Here is a 14,524-nt window from a genome sequence, read left to right on the forward strand (position 1 = left end):
GGATGGTGTTTCTGTCTGGAGGAACAGTCTGTTTGTCTGAGGGGATGGTGTTTCTGTCTGGAGGAACAGTCTGTTTGTCTGAATGGATGGTGTTTCTGTCTGGAGGGACAGTCTGTCTGATGGGATGGTGTTTCTGTCTGGAGGAACAGTCTGTTTGTCTGAATGGATGGTGTTTCTGTCTGGAGGAACAGTCTGTTTGTTTGAGGGGATGGTGTTTCTGTCTGGAGGAACAGTCTGTTTGTCTGAGGGGATGGTGTTTCTGTCTGGAGGAACAGTCTGTTTGTCTGAATGGATGGTGTTTCTGTCTGGAGGGACAGTCTGTCTGATGGGATGGTGTGTCTGCCTGGAGGAACAGTCTGTTTGTCTGAATGGATGGTGTTTCTGTCTGGAGGAACAGTCTGTTTGTCTGAGGGTTCAGTGCTCTGCAGCTTACCCTAACCCTCTGGATCAGGCCACTGGATCCCCTACTCCGGCTCTGAGGGCAAGCAAACAGGATTAGTCCAAGGCTCCAAGGCTCCAAAAGCCCCTCTCCCCCCCTCTCCCTGGCTCTCTGTGGCTGTCTGGACTGCAGCTGTGTGGCAGGATGTTAGACGTATTATAACAACAGCCACTATCACAACGGTCTGTAGTTTGGTGCCAGTCTGTCTTGAGGGGAGACAGGTCTTCTTGTAGCCTGGTTTCAGATCTGTTTGTGCTCTCAAGCGTGTAACATTGACCATAGGAGTTGGCCAGATAGCACAAACAGATCTGGGACCAAGCTAGTCTTCTTGAACCTTCTTGTGATGCAGTACACGAGTCCCCTGAGACCCTCAAGACAATGTTTCAGTGAGACACTTTTTGAGTCCGTTCTAAACTGCCGCTAAGGCTCAAACAACAACCCTCTAACCCCCCAACTCACCACAAAGAGAAAAAGTCTGTGAATAACGTTGATGTGTCATCTGTCCTGACTCCCCCTTAAGGTCAATGGTTTGCCTTGTGTGTTTCAGGGTGTTTTTTGGGGGGCAGCAGCCCCACGTATCTCCTACGGTGTCTTCTGTTGGGATGCTAAGCACTCATCCAATGATGATCTATGACCCCCTAGACGGGACGACGCCCAACATGTTGACCTCCTGGTGAACACTAACCGGCATGCTCACTGGACCTGACACTCTTCAGACTTCATTAAGGGATGAGAAGTCACAGAATGACCTACCGCCTCTAGGATGGAATGCTTACTTCCTGTTCATTAGGGTAGGCCGTGTTCATTAGGGTACGCCGTGTTCATTAGGGTAGGCCGTGTTCATTAGGGTACGCCGTGTTCATTAGGGTACGCCGTGTTCATTAGGGTACGCCGTGTTCATTAGGGTACGCCGTGTTCATTAGGGTACGCCGTGTTCATTAGGGTACGCCGTGTTCATTAGGGTACGCCGTGTTCATTAGGGTAGGCCGTGTTCATTAGGGTACGCCGTGTTCATTAGGGTACGCCGTGTTCATTAGGGTAGGCCGTGTTCATTAGGGTACGCCGTGTTCATTAGGGTACGCCGTGTTCATTAGGGTACGCCGTGTTCATTAGGGTACGCCGTATTCATTAGGGTACGCCGTACACTCTCAGAAGTAAAGGTGTAGATTTGTTCTTAAATGGGTACAAATGCTTGTCACTGTAGTGGTACTCTCTAAGGTATGTCCTTTGTACCTTTAGTTACAGGTATATTGTTGTACCTTTAGTTACAGGTATATTGTTGTACCTTTAGTTACAGGTATATTGTTGTACCTTTGGTTACAGGTATATTGTTGTACCTTTAGTTACAGGTATATTGTTGTACCTTTAGTTACAGGTATATTGTTGTACCTTTAGTTACAGGTATATTGTTGTACCTTTAGTTACAGGTATATTGTTGTACCTTTGGTTACAGGTATATTGTTGTACCTTTAGTTACAGGTATATTGTTGTACCTTTGGTTACAGGTATATTGTTGTACCTTTAGTTACAGGTATATTGTTGTACCTTTAGTTACAGGTATATTGTTGTACCTTTAGTTACAGGTATATTGTTGTACCTTTAGTTACAGGTATATTGTTGTACCTTTGGTTACAGGTATATTGTTGTACCTTTAGTTACAGGTATATTGTTGTACCTTTGGTTACAGGTATATTGTTGTACCTTTAGTTACAGGTATATTGTTGTACCTTAGGGGACAAGATAGCACAGGGACAAGACAGCACAGGGACAAGATAGCACAGGGACAAGATAGCACAGGGACAAGATAGTACAGGGACAAGATAGTACAGGGACAAGATAGCACAGGGACAAGATAGCACAGGGACAAGATAGCACAGGGACAAGAGAGCAGAGGGACAAGAGAGCAGAGGGACAAGAGAGTAGAGGGACAAGAGAGTAGAGGGACAAGATAGTAGAGGGACCTTTGGATTAAGGTAGAAATGTGCCTTTTTAGAGTACCACCACAATGACAAAGCTGTTTGTTCCTTTTAAGTGAATTTTAGAATTAACAGTACTACCCATGACTGTGTTTGCTAGTGACAGAGACATCATGGTTGCATTCAATGATTTTTCAGTCCATTTGCCTTCACCAAGTAAATTCCTAATTTAATATTTTAAACTCTTTATTATAATACATTACATATATTATAAAGCCATACTGACAGCCTAGTCCTACCAAAAGTACTGTACCCTAAATGTACCCTTATACTGTACCCTAAATGTACCCTTATACTGTACCCTAAATGTACCCTTATACTGTACCCTAAATGTACCCTTATACTGTACCCTAACTGTACCCTTATACTGTACCCTAAATGTATCCTTATACTGTACCCTAAATGTACCCTTATACTGTACCCTAAATGTACCCTTATACTGTACCCTAAATGTACCTTTATACTGTACCCTAAATGTACCCTTATACTGTACCCTAAAGGTACCCTTATACTGTACCCTAAATGTACCCTTATACTGTACCCTAAATGTACCCTTATACTGTACCCTAAATGTACCCTTATACTGTACCCTAAATGTACCCTTATACTGTACCCTAAATGTACCCTTATACTGTACCCTAAATGTACCCTTATACTGTACCCTAAATGTACCCTTATTTCTAAGACTGTAGTAAAACCTGGAGCAAAATTCACAATCCCTTATGTGGAGTACACCAAGACCTTAGTGGAGTGGTCACCAAGACCTTAGTGGAGTGGTCACCAAGCGGTCGATCGGGACGTTTCTGTAAAAAAAAATTTTTTTTAAATGATAAAGCCGTGCATTCCTATTTTGTTTTACTTGTTTCGTGCTGTTGGCGATTGGTGCCCTTGATTCAGCAGCCCTAGTACCAAATCAAATCAAATCAAATGTATTTATCAAGCCCTTCTTACATCAGCTGATATCTCAAAGTGCTGTACAGAAACCCAGCCTAAAACCCCCAAACAGCAAGCAATGCAGGTGTAGAAGCACGGTACCAGGAAGGCAAAGTGTTCCCATTTTGATCCATTTCATGTGTCTGAAGGTAGAACTCCGCCTACCCGGTAGCCGCAGAGTGCAAATCAAGTGCACCTATAGGGCTACCGTTGGCCAATCATATAGCTCAGATTTCCTGTGTCTGCACTGTTTCCTCAAGCTATAGACTGTAACAAGAAGCCTTGAGTGTATAGGAAAGGTGATACTGTGAGATTTCAAAACTTGTAAAACCACGACTAGAAAGAGAATCAACAAATACACCAAAGAGCTGCTGTTTTAATGAGTAAATTCACGTTTAAGGTGTTATTCAGCCCTGTCAACACTTTGTTCAACACTTTTATAAGCCATAAAATGCAGATTCTCCCTACTTCCACTCACGCTACAACCAGCACTGCAGCTGCAATGAATGGGTATGACGAAGTGGTCCGATAAGCTTGCGTATTGTTAGCGGCTTGTGTCTTCATTAATATCGAGGCATATTTCACTTTCTCCGGTCATAGGAATAACAACATGAATTGGTGCACGAGTCAGAAATAATGCGGTGTGTTTTCGTTATTCCGCTGGAAGACTGTGTCCCCCTTTTCTCAGCGGAGGGACGGTGTCTCATTGCTGCTTCAGCCCCTCAGATCAATCCAGTAAAAATAACCAGTTATTCTGCTCACTCAGTAATGGGTCCACAAGTAATACAACAGCTGATCTATTACCAGTGTGATCATATATCATTTTTTTCTCTCAATATACACTGAAAATATGAACGCAACATGTAAAGTGTTGGTCCCGTGTTTCGTGGGGCTGAAATAGAAGATCCCAGAAATGTTATTATAGGCACGATAAGCTTATTTCTCTCAAATTTTGTGCATAAATTTGTTTATATGCCTGTTACTGAGCATTTCTCCTTTGCCAAGATAATCCATCCACCTGACAGGTGTGGCATATCAACAAGCTGATTAAACAGCATGGTAGTTACATAGGTGCGCCTTGTGCTGGTGACAATTAAAGGCCACTTCAAAAATGTGCAGTTTTTGTCACACAACAGACAGATGTCTCAAGTTTTGAGGGAGCGTGCAATTGACATGCTGTCTGCAGGAATGTCCACCAGAGCTGTTAACAGAGAATATAATGTCTCTCAACCATTTCTCAACCATAAGCCGTCTCCAACGTTGTTTTAGAGAATTTGGAAGTACATCCAACCGACCTCAGGACCGCAGACCACGTGTAACCACACCAGCCCAGGACCTCCACATCCGGGCTTCTTTACCCGCAGGGTCATCTGAGACCAGCCAGCCGGACAGCTGATGAAACTGTGGGTTTGCACAACCAAAGAATTTCTGCACAAACAGTCAGGCCAGATGGCCACTGAAGCCCGGATTTCAACTGTACCGTGCAGCATGCCGTCGTGTGGGCGAGCAGTTTACTAATGTCAACGTTGTGAACAGAGTGCCCCATGGTGGCGGTGGGGTTATGGTATGGGTAGGCATAAGCTACAGACAACAAACAAAATTATATTTTATCGAAGTTAACTTGAATGCACAGAGATACCATGACGAGATCCTGAGGCCCATTGTCATTGCTACCTACCTGGGCATCTTATGCCATGCCCTTAATCCTTCTCCTAAGAGTTACAGGGTTGTTTTCTACCCACATGGGCACCGTACAGGATCCCAGGAGGTCTGATGCCTAGCTGGAACTTCCTACTGAAAAACACCATCTACATGCTGTGTTTATGTGGCAGACATCACTGTGCTTGCTTAGCCATATAGAAGTCAGAATGTACGGAGAATACGGAGGATGCTCATCGTTACTGTGTAGAGTCAGGAAAACACCATGAACATGCTGTGTTTACGTGGCAGACATCACTGTGCTTGCTTAGCCAAACAGCTCTTCGTACCTGTTTAGAGTCAGGTATCTTGAGACACACCTAACATCCCCTCTTCAGTCTGAACATTAGAAACTTCAACATGGGAACTGTGAGGGTCAGAATTGACATACATTTGTTTTAACTATTGTCTGAGAGAGGATTAAGGTTTGGTCTCTAAACCCAGCAGGGAGATCTGATGGTGCAGCTCCAGTAGATGGTCAGATCATCAGGAAGAGGACACACATTTATCAAGGTGGCAGATCGTTCAAGGATGCCTGATTTACCCTGTTTTATTTATCATGGTTGTAGATGTTCAAGGATGCCTGATTTACCCTGTTTTATTTATCATGGTTGTAGATGTTCAAGGATGCCTGATTTCCCCTGTTTTATTTATCATGGTTGCAGAGACGTTCAAGGATGCCTGATTTCCCCTGTTTTATTTATCAAGGTGGCAGAGACGTTCAAGGATGCCTGATTTACCCTGTTTTATTTATCATGGTTACAGAGACATTCAAGGATGCCTGATTTCCCCTGTTTTATTTATCATGGCTGTAGATGTTCAAGGATGCCTGATTTCCCCTGTTTTATTTATCAAGGTGGCAGAGACGTTCAAGGATGCCTGATTTCCCCTGTTTCATTGATCATGGTTGCAAAGATGTTCAAGGATGCCTGATTTCCCATGTTTTATTTATCATGGTTGCAGAGACGTTCAAGGATGCCTGATTTACCCTGTTGCATTTATCATGGTTGTAGACGTTCAAGGATGCCTGATTTCCCCTGTTGCATTTATCATGGTTGTAGATGTTCAAGGATGCCTGATTTCCCCTGTTTTATTTGTAATGGTCGTAATCACGTTCAATGATGCCTGATTTCTCCTGTTTATTTATAATGGTTGCAGACATGTTCAAGGATGCCTGATTTCCCCTGTTGTATTTTTCATGTTTGCAGAGATGTTGGCTATTCTCAGCAAAGCACCCTGGCCACCGTAGTAAGAGATTCTGTGTGTCGTTGGGCCAAATTTAGTGATGAGTGTTCAACAGTTAAATCACAGGGCTGACTGTGGTTAGAATGTTCAACAGTTAAAACACAGGGCTGATTGTGGTTAGAATGTTCAACAGTTAAAACACAGGGCTGACTGTGGTTAGAATGTTCAACAGTTAAAACACAGGGCTGACTGTGGTTAGAATGTTCAACAGTTAAAACACAGGGCTGACTGTGGTTAGAATGTTCAACAGTTAAAACACAGGGCTGACTGTGGTTAGAATGTTCAACAGTTAAAACACAGGGCTGACTGTGGTTAGAATGTTCAACAGTTAAAACACAGGGCTGACTGTGGTTAGAATGTTCAACAGTTAAAACACAGGGCTGACTGTGGTTAGAATGTTCAACAGTTAAAACACAGGGCTGACTGTGGTTAGAATGTTCAACAGTTAAAACACAGGGCTGACTGTGGTTAGAATGTTCAACAGTTAAAACACAGGGCTGACTGTGGTTAGAAATAGACTCTCTAGCCCCCCCCCCCCCCCCCCCGGCAACGATGCTAGTTAGCGGTTCATCCCATTTTACTGTAATTACATGGTCATTTTACACAGGATGCTGAAAAGGCATGTACTACAATTGTTAACATATTAGCCTCTATCGTACCTTTATATCATCCACATTTGTTGTTGTGCCAAAACAAACTTCCAGGAACAACCAACAAAAGCTTTTGCCATGATGCTCACTGATCTCCCCTCGGTAGAGGAGACAGTTAAACACGGAGGGCTTCCTGAAGTGGGATCAAGCCCTTAGGCTGCATCCACAATGACACACTATTCCTTATGTCCCTCCTGTAGTACACTACGTAGGGGAAAGGGTGCCATCTGTGATGCAGAGCAGGTTTAGTTACTCTGTAAACGCCTACCGTAAACGTTTAACAGCTTGTTCCTGTTATTCACCTCACGTACCGTACGTGCGTCTCCCTCCTTCAAAATCTATGTTTAAGTTTCATGGCTACTTTCTTTCTTTAACAGACTATATTTATACGCCACAAAAACCCAGGGTTGTTCAGAAAATCAGAAAAACAACATCCTGAGCCTGACACACACACACACACACACACACACACACACACACACACACACACACACACACACACACACACACACACACACACACACACACACACACACACACACACACACACACACACACACACACACACACACACACACACACACACACACACACACACACACACACACACACTTTCCTCAGTAGGTGTAGCAGTACCAGCCAGGATAAGGAGAGGTCTGTTCAGCAGGTCTTGTGAAAAGGGTCAGCTCTGCGTTAAGGCTTTATGCTTTCTGACAGCTGGAGCCAAGAGGGCCGCAGGGCAGGACTACTCAGTGAAGCATACTCTCTCTCTCTTTCTCCCCCATCTCCCTCTCGCTCTCTCTCTTTCTCCCCCTCTCTCTCCCTCTCTCTGCTCTCCCTCTCTCTCTTTCTCCCCCCCTCTCTCTCTCTCCCTCTCTCTGCTCTCGCTCTCTCTCTTTCTCCCCCTCTCTGCTCTCCCTCGCTCTCTTTCTCCCCCTCTCTCTCCCCCTCTCTCTCTCTGCTCCCCCTCTCTCTCTTTCTCCCCCCTCTCTCTCTCTATCTCCCCCTCTCTCTCTCTGCCAGGTGGACTGGGCATCAGTGGCAGCAGCGGTTGCCCTGGCAGGCCGACCTAAAAGGGCCTCTGTTCTGTCTTCTCCATCTAGCTGGCTGCACAACATCCCAAAAAACATTCTGAGGAGGCAAAGCACAAGCAAAGCAAAGCATAAGGAGAGATTTCATGTGTTCAGCAGACAGAGAGGTCTACAGAGAGGTCTATAGAGAGATCTACAGAGAGGTCTACAGAGAGATCTACAGAGAGGTCTATAGAGAGATCTACAGAGAGGTCTACAGAGAGATCTACAGAGAGGTCTACAGAGAGATCTACAGAGAGGTCTATAGAGAGGTCTATAGAGAGGTCTACAGAGAGATCTACAGAGAGGTCTATAGAGAGGTCTACAAAGAGGTTTATAGAGAGATCTACAGAGAGGTCTATAGAGAGAGAGGGGTCTATAGAGAGATCTACAGAGAGGTCTACAGAGAGGTCTATAGAGAGATCTACAGAGAGGTCTACAGAGAGGTCTACAGAGAGATCTACAGAGGTCTACAGAGAGAGAGGGGTCTATAGAGAGATCTACAGAGAGGTCTATAGAGAGGTCTATAGAGAGGTCTATAGAGAGGTCTACAGAGAGATCTACAGAGAGGTCTACAAAGAGATTTATAGAGAGATCTACAGAGAGGTCTACAGAGAGAGAGGTCTATAGAGAGGTCTATAGAGAGATCTACAGAGAGGTCTACAGAGAGATCTACAGAGAGGTCTACAGAGAGAGAGGGGTCTATAGAGAGGTCTATAGAGAGGTCTACAGAGCATGAAATCCACCCTGACATCACATTAAGGAGATGACTTCCTGGTCGATAGGTGAAAGAATGTTCAGAGGTGTGATCTGTGAGTCCTTCATGATGTAAATTGTGTAGTGATCCCTTACACATGGTGAAATTCCTCTGTGAACAGGGCAGCAGGACCAGGGTCAAGAGTTGAAGCTCACACTAACTCTCATTTGTTTTGACAACAGATGGACCACCACCCTTGTGAACTCTTGTCATTACTAATAAAAATGAAGTTGTTTTCAGAGGGAAGTCCTGAAATGAAAATCAAATAGACCAGCCATTTTCTACTCTCAGTGAAGTCTTCATAGGTATTTCACATCACTTTTCACGCTGTTTTTATTGTCTAAAAGAAAACAAGGATATTTCCTCATTATCACTTAGAGGAGAGGAGAGGAGAGGAGAAGAGCTACAGTGGTATTTTCAACCTAGCCTAGCTTTTAGCTAGCTACAGTGGGATCTTCAACCTAGCCTAGCTTTTAGCTAGCTACAGTGGGATCTTCAACCTAGCCTAGCTTTTAGCTAGCTACAGTGGGATCTTCAACCTAGCCTAGCTTTTAGCTAGCTACAGTGGGATCTTCAACCTAGCCTAGCTTTTAGCTAGCTACAGTGGGATCTTCAACCTAGCCTAGCTTTTAGCTAGCTACAGTGGGATCTTCAACCTAGCCTAGCTTTTAGCTAGCTACAGTGGGATCTTCAACCTAGCCTAGCTTTTAGCTAGCTACAGCGGTATCTTCAACCTAGCCTAGCTTTTAGCTAGCTACAGTGGGATCTTCAACCTAGCCTAGCTTTTAGCTAGCTACAGTGGTATCTTCAACCTAGCCTTTAGCTAGCTACAGTGTGAACTTCAACCTAGCCTAGCTTTTAGCTAGCTACAGTGGTATCTTCAACCTAGCCTAGCTTTTAGCTAGCTAAAGGGGTATCTTCAACCTAGCCTAGCTTTAAGCTAGCTACAGTGGGATCTTCAACCTAGCCTAGCTTTTAGCTAGCTACAGTGGTATTTTCAACCTAACCTAGCTTTTAGCTAGCTACAGTGGTAACTTCAACCTAGCCTAGCTTTTAGCTAGCTACAGTGGTATTTTCAACCCAGCCTAGCTTTTAGCTAGCTACAGTGGGATCTTCAACCTAGCCTAGTTTTTAGCTAGCTACAGTGGTATCTTCAACCTAGCCTAGCTTTTAGCAAGCTACAGTGGTATCTTCAACCTAGCCTAGCTTTTAGCGAGCTACAGTGGGATCTTCAACCTAGCCTAGCTTTTAGCAAGCTACAGTGGTATCTTCAACCTAGCCTAGCTTTTAGCGAGCTACAGTGGGATCTTCAACCTAGCCTAGCTTTTAGCAAGCTACAGTGGTATCTTCAACCTAGCCTAGCTTTTAGCGAGCTACAGTGGGATCTTCAACCTAGCCTCTGAGTTACCTCTGATTCGTTCATCCATCCCTACGAGAAAAATGAGTTACCTCTGATTCGTTCATCCATCCCTACGAGAAAAATGAGTTACCTCTGATTCGTTCAGCCATCCCTACGAGAAAAATGAGTTACCTCTGATTCGTTCAGCCATCCCTATGGGAAAAATGAATGGGGAAAGAATAGGGTTTTGGAATAAACGCAGAAAATAAGGTCAGAGGTTAATTAACAAGGGCTGAGGAGATTCGTAATCGCAAATTCGTAATATATTGTACGTTTTACAAATTTGTAACATATCATACTAAATGGAGTGTCTCGGATTTACGTACAGAATAAAAGGAATTGCTCTGAGACCAGGTTGTTTTCCAGGGAGGGACATACAGTATATGTTCATATCCCCATGGTATATTTAAGCAATAAGGCACGAAGGGGTGTGCTATATGGCCAATATACCACGGCTAAGGGCTGTTCTTAGGCACAACGCATCGTGGAGTGCCTGAACACAGACCTTAGCCGTGGTATATTGGCCATATACCACAAACCCCCGAGGTGCCTTATTGCTATTATAAACTGGTTACCAACGTATAGTGGCCTTGCAAAAGTATTTATCTCACTTGGCATTTTTCCTAATTTGTTGCCTTGCAACCTGGAATTAAAATAGATATTTTGGGGGGTTTGTATCATTTGATTTACACAACATGCTTACCATTTTGAAGATGCAAAATGTTTTTTATTGTAAAACAAACAAGAAATAAAACAAAATACAGAACACTTGAACGTGCATAACTATTCACCCCCCCAAAGTCAATACTTAGTAGAGCCACCTTTTGCAGCAATTAGAGCTGCACATCTCTTTGGACATGTCTCTATAAGCTTGGCACATTAGCCACTGGGATATTTGTCCATTCTTCAAGGCAAAACCGCCCCAGCTCCTTCAAGTTGGATGGGTTCCGCTGGTGTACAGCGATCTATAAGTCATACCACAGATTCTCAATTGGATTGAGGTCTGGGCTTTGACTAGGCCATTCCAAGACATTTAAATGTTTCCCCTTAAACCACTAAAGTTTGCTTTAGCCATATGCTTAGGGTCATTGTCCTGCTGGAAGGTGAACCTCTGTCCCAGTCTCAAATCTCTGGAAGACAAACAGGTATCCCTCAAGAATTTCCCTGTATTTAGCGCCATCCATCATTCCTTCAATTCTGAACAGTTTCCCAGTCCCTGCCGATAAAAAAACATCCCCACAGCATGATGCTGCCACCACCATGCTTCACTGTGGGGATGTGGTTCTCGGGGTGATGAGAGGTGCTGGGTTTGTGCCAGACATAGCGTTTTCCTTGATTGCCAAAAAGCTCAATTTTAGTCTCATCTGACCAGAGTACCTTCTTCCATATGTTTTGGGAGTCTCCCACATGCCTTTTGGCGAACACCAAACGTGTTTGCTTATTTTTTTCTTTAAGCAATGGCTTTTTCCTGGCCACTCTTCCGTAAAGCCCAAGTGTGGAGTGTACAACATAAAGTGGTCCAATGGACAAATACGCCAATCTCCGCTGTGGAGCTTTGCAGCTCCTTCAGGGTTATCTTTGGTCTCTTAATGCCCTCTTTGCCTGCTCTGTGAGTTTTGCTAGGAGGCCCTCTCTTGGCAGGTTTGTTGTCGTGCCATATTCTTTCCATTTTTTAATAATGGATTTAATGGTGCTCTGTGGGATGTTCAAAGTTTCTGATATTTTTTTATAACCCAACCCTGATCTGTACTTCTCCCTGACCTGTTTGGAGAGCTCCTTGGTCTTCATGGTGCCACTTGCTTGGTGAGGCCCTTTGCTTAGTGGTGTTGCAGACTCTGGGGCCTTTCAGAACAGGTGTATATATACTGAGATCATGTGACACTTAGATTGCACACAGGTGGACTTTATTTAACTAATTATGTGACTTCTGAAGGTAAATGGTTGCACCAGATCTTAGTTCTTTATTTTTTAGAATTTTTGAAACAAATTTTTTGAAACAAGTAATTTTTTCATTTCACTTCACCAATTTGGACTATTTTGTCCATTACATGAAATACAAATACAAATCCATTTAAATTACAGGTTGTAATGCAACAAAATAGGAAAAATGTCAAGGGGGATGAATACTATTGCAAGGCACTGTAATTAGAGCAACAAAAATAAAAGTTTTGTCATACATAGGGCGGCAGGTAGCCTAGTGTTGAGAGTGTTGGTCCAGTAACCGAAAGGTTGCTGGATTGAATCCCTGAGCTGACAAGGTAAAAATCTGTTGTCTATATTTATCTCAGGTTAATATGTTTATCTCAGGTTAATATGCGTATGTTTATCTCAGGTTAATATGTTTATCTCAGGTTAATATTTTTATGTTTATCTCAGGTTAATATTTTTATGTTTATCTCAGGTTAATATTTTTATGTTTATCTCAGGTTAATATTTTTATGTTTATCTCAGGTTAATATTTTTATGTTTATCTCAGGTTAATATTTTTATGTTTATCTCAGGTTAATATTTTTATGTTTATCTCAGGTTAATATTTTTATGTTTATCTCAGGTTAATATGCGTATGTTTATCATCTGAAGATGTGGATTGTAGTGTTGGTGTATCCTGATGTGAAACTGATTCTCATTGTATTTAGATATTGTTATTAATTGGTATATGTTCTATTGTAAAGTTACACCAGCTATATCTATCTTCACCTGCAAATAAAACGCCTCAGTCTGGCAAGAGGAAGCAGGTCTTCCTCATATAACTGTTCACTCACAATGTCAACCTCACAGGCCCAGATAACCTACGGGGTGGATCCTATTGGTCGGACCAGCTGACCACTGGTCATAACAACCACAGGACCACGCTGCTATCCCCCGTCTCAAAGAGTTGACCTGAAGGTTACAGAAAACATATGTATGGTTCATTTATGCTTTGTTGTTTTTTAGTTGGTCATCTCTTCTATAATCCCATTTCCCAACGGGAGACTTCTCAGTGCATCTCCTCTCCACTGTAGAGAGGGTCTGTCTCTTAGCCACCTGTGAGGAGGGTCTTCTGAAAAGAGCAGAATTGGTCTGGCAAGGTTTGGTCATTATGTTAGTCTGGTTTGGTCATTATGTTAGTCTGGTTTGGTGATCATGTTAGTCTGGTTTGGTCATTATGTTAGTCTGGTTTGGTCATTATGTTAGTCTGGTTTGGTCATTATGTTAGACTGGTTTGGTGATCATGTTAGACTGGTTTGGTGATCATGTAGTCTATATGAACCGGTTCAGGGTTTTCCAGTGTACCCTGGTTGATGAGTCTATGTTTCTCCAAACAGACTGTCTTAGAGAGATGAGGGGTGAACCTGTTGAGGGTTTTCCAGTGTACCCTAGTTCTCCCTCCTCTGGCGTACGGTAAATATTTTAGCCACCTGTGGAATGATGACGGCAGCCTGATCTGTTTTCTCGAACAACGTGTTTTTGTTTTTCCACCCAGAATCTTTCCCATGGTTGAAAAAAATGAAACCCTTCATCGTCAACCAGCCATAGAAAGGGATCGAGATGCTGGCAGAAAATATACAAATGTGCCCTGATGCCTACATCTCTGCCATAGATGAAATAATTTAAATATTATAGTCATACAGCAGACACACTTATCAAGTAACTTACAAGTAACACGTTTAACTATCTAGACACAAACAAAAGTTAAAAATATTTCATATTTTGTTGATTTAAAATGAAGATGCTCATTGATTGACATCAGTCAGAGTTGGGGTTGATTCCATTTCAATTCCAGTTAATTCAGTTTTGAAATTCCAATGCTTTTCAATGAGGAACATTTGGAATTGTAATGGAAATTTGGTTTACTTTCTAAATTGACTGTAATTTAAATTAAATTGAACCCCAACCCTGATATCAGGGCATTAAAACAAAAAGCAGTGACCTGTCTAACCTACACTTGGGGAAACAGAGTTGGTGCTAAGTGGCTAAATGCCTTTGGTGTAGCCAGTCCAGTCTAGTTTCATCTGGTTTTAAATTCTGATGCCCTTTTGTGTCAAAATAAATGTCGGAGTGCACATCTTCAAGGTGCTCACCGTTAAGCGTCTGAAAACAGCTGCCTGAAGACAGCATGCCATCACACAGCCGTCACAGACAGACAAGAGGAGGACAACAGAGTGATTGTCTTCAGATCGTTACCTGAAGGACCACCTTGAGGCAGAAAGGCGAGGGGCACAGGTGATCTCTGCTGTCAAGGCTTAGGGGGACACAGGTGATAGTGCCTGTTGCGGTTCTTGGCCCATTGCCGACAAGATGTGACTTTTGACATCCTGTCCTCCACTGATCCACTTAGGAACCGTCAAAGTAAGTCTGTGTGGATTGAGCTTCATCT

Source organism: Salvelinus alpinus, chromosome 3 (assembly GCF_045679555.1).
Source record: "Salvelinus alpinus chromosome 3, SLU_Salpinus.1, whole genome shotgun sequence".
Taxonomy (NCBI): Eukaryota; Metazoa; Chordata; class Actinopteri; order Salmoniformes; family Salmonidae; genus Salvelinus; species Salvelinus alpinus.